Source organism: Cebus imitator, unplaced genomic scaffold, assembly GCF_001604975.1.
Source record: "Cebus imitator isolate Cc_AM_T3 unplaced genomic scaffold, Cebus_imitator-1.0 Scaffold401, whole genome shotgun sequence".
In the NCBI taxonomy this organism is placed as follows: domain Eukaryota; kingdom Metazoa; phylum Chordata; class Mammalia; order Primates; family Cebidae; genus Cebus; species Cebus imitator.
In genome coordinates this window covers 767,326-772,722 of record NW_016107716.1, presented here as the reverse complement: position 1 = coordinate 772,722, position 5,397 = coordinate 767,326, and positions in this window count along the sequence as shown.

Below are 5,397 nucleotides of genomic sequence, written 5' to 3'. Positions count from 1 at the left end.
TTTTTTTTTTGCTACTGTGAATAATGCTCCTATGAACATTTCTGAACAAGTTTTTATGTTGATGTGTATTTTCATGTCATATGGTAACTCTATGTTTAATCATTTGAGGAACTGCCAATTGAATATATCTCTGTGTTTAAAGGTACATGAAAATATTGAGCGCACAAAATGTTCAATTCATTCTTGGCTTTTATAGCTGTTTCACTGAAGCATTTTTCTACCACCTCTTTGTCTATCCATTCTGCCATTTTCAACGCTGGTTTCAGCCTTCTGAAACATCTAAGTGTTGCTGACTCAGCCTGAATTTTCTCCCGTTTTGAGGTGTGAGGGCCAAGAGAGAACTTCCCCTTCACCCTCTAAAGGTTCACTGAAAAAGCGACTGAGAAAAGGCAGATTAATAAGAAAAAAAGCATGTACATTTATTAACTTGCACAGAGTCTTTAAAAACTCTAAGATCACAAAGAAAAAGAAGATGGTTGACACTCTTACACCACCTTGAGTTTACAGAAAGAATAGGGGCTTGGATCCTGGTAAAACAAGTTATGGGAGGGAGAGAAGAGGTCCCGTTAGCAAAGGTGTTCTTTTTATGTGGATAAAACCTCACAGGTAGCAGCCCTCCAAGAGACTAGATGGTGAGTATTTCTTTCAGACCTTTAAGATGCCAGACTCCCAGTTAATCTTCCCTAAATTTGGACAGGAGAAGGCTTTAGAGAAAGCCTGGCTGTATCAATGCATATTTTCTCTCAAGATGCAAATTTCCCCCACAAAAGACAGCTTTTCAGCTATTCTTGTATTTCCAGCCCTTCTGAATAGCCATCTTGAAATATGTCAAAGAAGTATATTTTAGGGAGAAACATTTTGGTTTCCATCAGAGGGATGACAAGAAAGATATGTCCATAAGCTGTAGGCAAGGTCACTGGACACAGCAAGGCAACTGGCTTTATTATCTCCCCCAGGTCAAAAATGATCAGTGATGGATATCCAGCCATAACTGTTACCTCACTTATAGCCCATTCACAGGGAAGTCTCCATCGAAAACTGAATTGCAGTATTAAAATAGTATGCAAATGTAATTTCTAGAGAGAGATCTCACAGAATATGTGATACTTGTAAAATATGTATGAATAAATTACAAAATATGTGTGATATGTATACATCATCTTCTAGAAAAGATGTCTACAGATCTTGGCGTGACTTAAGTTCATTAGAGTCTCAGTTTGCTAATCTCATTTGTTTGCATAAAAAATGGAAATTAATCATACGTTAAGTGCTAAGGGGGAGGTTGAAGCCTATGAAGAAATTTGGCCAAGGGGCTTCTCAACCTCAGCATTACTGACAGTTTGGGCTAATTTTTTGTTGCAGGAGGTGGGGGTGGGGGTGTCCTGTGTGTTGGAAGATTCTTAGCAGCATCCCTAGCCTCTACCCACTAGATGACATTTTTTATTGTCACTGGCCCACTGGATGCCACTGACAATAAAAAATGTCTCCAGATATTGCCAAAGAACTGTCCTCACAGAATTGACAAGAATTTTATCCTGGATTCTGGGCAGAAATATAGTTAAAATTAGTTAAAATTAAGCATTTATCAGGCTGCACTTTGGCCCCCTTATTGCTAAAAGTCATGTAACACTAGATACTGACCATTCGCATCCCCATTGTTCCTATAGGTAAGATTTCTGACATTAGGATCATAAGACTGTTTAAGAATTGATTTGTAGGCCGGTTGCCGTGGCTCATGCCTGTAATCCCAGCACTTTGGGAGGCTGAGATGGGCGGATCACCTAAGGTCGGGAGTTCGAGACCAGCCTGACCAACATGGAGAAACCTCATCTCTACTAAAAATATAAAATTAGCCGGGCGTGAGACACATGCCTGTAATCCCAGCTACTCGGGAGGCTGAGGCAGGAGAATCACTTGAACCTGGGAGATGGATGTTGTGGTAAGCCAAGATTGTGCCATTGCACTCCAGCCCCGGCAACGAGAGCAAAACTCCATGTCAAAAAAAAAAAGGTTTTTGTCCCCATTGTTCCTATAGATAGAATCTCTGACATGAGAATCATTAGGCATTTAAGGATTGCTTAAGATGTTTTTTGGATCCCCAATGTCAGTGAAACAGCTGATGCCAACCAGTTTGAAGACCTCCACAGGAACGGAATTGGCATGAGAACACAGTTTCTTTATCTCCCTGTCGCCTGACTTTGCCCTGCACTCTTTGAGCAATCAACAATCTCCATACTTTGGTCCACTTCTAAACCCTTAAAATCCCAAGCTGTGCAAACTCCTTGGTGAGATGGATTTGAGGTTTCCTCCTGTCTCCTTTTTCAGTGGCCCTGCAATTAAACCTCTTGCTCTGCTGCGATGAGGTGTCCCAGTATATTGACTTGCTGTTTGCACCAGACAATGGACCTATTATGGTTAGTTTCTCCTGGTGGGCAAAATGGGTTCCAGTTGAGAACCCTGGGCTAAGCGTTTTCTAATCTGAAATGACAATTTTTACAGTGTCTTTCTACCTAAACCAGAGGCGAAGACTGCCTCTGAGATGACCAGAATCTGAATGGGAATAATCTATAGGCGTGGATTGATGATAAGAGGAGAGGAGTACAGAGGCACAATGGGTTTGATAGAACCAAATGAATCAGGGGGCCAAGTCAGTCTTCCTATTTGTCTAACTCACTCGGCTTAATGTCAAATATAAGCCATATGCCGGAGGATTCAAGGATAACATAGTAAATAGCACTGGCATGTCCCATCCTTATTCTCCTTTCTCTTAGCAGGTCAATCATGTGTGTCCAGATTTTTTTGTGGCTGAATCCTTGAGCAGAGTTCTTGGGCAGAATCCCTTCCTTATGGCTGAAGTGGCTGGCTGTGTGCACTGTCACATGTGAGAAAGTACGTGTAAGAGTGGGTATGCAGGTGTGGCTGTGGAAGGAAGCGTGTATGGAAGCTTCTGGGACCAGAGAAACTTTTAGTTGACTCACTGAAGTGTGCTGCAGAGAAGTTATGTGACACCCAAAGTCGCACAGTTGGCATGCCTCAGAAACAGGATTCAAAACCAGGTAATCTGGTTTCATAGTCCAAGTTCTTCATGGCCAGACTGTACTGCCTACCTGGATGCTCCCTCGCTGGTCTTCAGGGAAATATTCTGATAGGGTTATCATTTTGTGAAACAATGCAACCCTCTTTTTCCAGACTGCATCACTGGCTCATTCTAGCAGTCACTCCTCAGCATGGCTATATCAGATTGTGATAAAATCACCTCCCATTGTGTGATTTTACCAGTCTCTTCTTATTGATATGCTCAGGTTGCCCAAAAGGAACCCTTGGTGGCCTTTGTGAAATATTTCACAAGCTACTCTCCTTCATCTGTTGGCTGCAGAAGATTCTTTCAAGGATCAGAACCTTGGAGAGTGGGAACGTTCAATCTGGGAATTGCCTCATTCCCAGTCCAGTTTTCCTATTGGCTAGCCCTTTCCCAATATACGCATTTTTAACTTTCAGATTTTAAATTGTGACATATAACATGCATACATAAAGGTGCCTACAACATAAATGTACAATTTGATGACTCTTTAAAAAGCAAAGACCTGTGTAATCACCAATCAGGTTAAGAAATAAGATGTCATAGCCACAGAACCCCTTCCACCTACTTCGCAGCCACTCCTTTCCTTTTAGAAGTAACCACTCACCTGGCCTTTATGGTTATCATGTCTTTGCTTTGCTTTATAATTTTACCACGAATACACGCATCACTACCTAACATTGTTTATTTATGCTTTTTTTGAACTTTATTTTTAAAAGGACCTATTGTATGGTCTTTTGTGTTTTGCTCCTTGTTTATTAGACAATCCACCCTTAAGATAATTGGCTTCAGGAAAATTAATTTTCCATACATCAATCTATGATAACAATCGCAAACAAAATAGCACGCAAAATTCCATGATGCACAGAGCTCAAGTAACTAATTCAGGATCACTCTGTGTGGTATGCAGCTTCCAAGACGGCCCCTGATGATCCTTGTCTCCTAAAATGCATGCATCTGTATAGATTCCTTTCACACTCTGTAAGAGTTGGTTCTTGTAACCAAAAGAATTTGGTGGGAGGGATGGTGTGTAGTTTCCAGGACTAGATCATGGATGTCATTGCCTTTTTCTCTATGAAGCTAAGGAGGCTTAGGCTTCAGAGGCCCTCACTTGTGTGAGTCTTTTCCATAGCCTGTAGTAATGCATTCAGATGGTCATCAATTTTTGTAAGAAAATCACAGCAGGAAGATATTTTAAGTGGAGTTGGTTAAGATGATGGCTATTTCTGGCCGGGTGCAGTGGCTCACACTTATAACCCTAGCACTTTGGGAGGCCAAGGTGGGCAGATCATCTGAGGTCAGGAGTTCGAGACCAACCTGGTCAACGTGGCGAAACCCCATCCCTACTAAAGATAGAAAAATTAGCCAGACGTGATGGTGTATGCTTGTAATCCCAGCTACTCCGGAGGCTGAGGCAGGAGAATCACTTGAACCCAGGAGGCAGAGGTTGCAGTGAGCCGAGATCATGCCACTACACTCCAGCCTGAACTACAGAGTGAGACTCCATCTCAAAAAAAAAAGAAAAAGATGATAGCTATTTCTTTTCACTCTAATTTCCCCTGTTACTTTTCTCCTCATTTTAGGTAGTGTTGTGGCAACTGTGGGCATTTTTGGAAAATGGTTAAGTGGAAGTTAAATCATGAATACATTTAACCTAGGCGTAGTGGGGTATATTTATGTGATTGATAGTCACTTTTGTGTGCAGGTAAGTTATTACTTGTCATTCTGGTGTCGGAATAGCTTCTGAAAATATTCCTGCCACCAAGTCGACCTACCTGGGTGTGACAAGAACTTGTAGTGGTACAAGTTCTATCTCAATACAAACTTGTGTACTGCACCTGTAATCAAAAGTATGTGAGAAGCAAAGAGAAAATAAAGCATTGAATCTATGAAGCCCGAAACTAGTGTGTTGCAAAATCCTTCCAGTGACTTAAATATGTAAAACTGCAAGCAGGAGGTTTGCTTTTCATTTTTACCTACTCAAAACGGAAATTCTCTCCCAACGGAAATAAACTATACATTTTACAATTTTATTTCTCAGTGATTTCACATGAATTATTGAAAAAGAAACCATAAAATTCATAATATGCTACTACAATGAAGACATTGACAACTAACTGGTTAATGAGAGCTGTTAATTCAAGAACATTTAAGATTAGTCATTGGCCGGGCGCGGTGGCTCAAGCCTGTAATCCCAGCACTTTGGGAGGCCGAGGCGGGCGGATCACGAGGTCAAGAGATCAAGACCATCCTGGTCAACATGGTGAAACCCCGTCTCTACTAAAACTACAAAAAAATTAGCTGGGCATGGTGGCGCG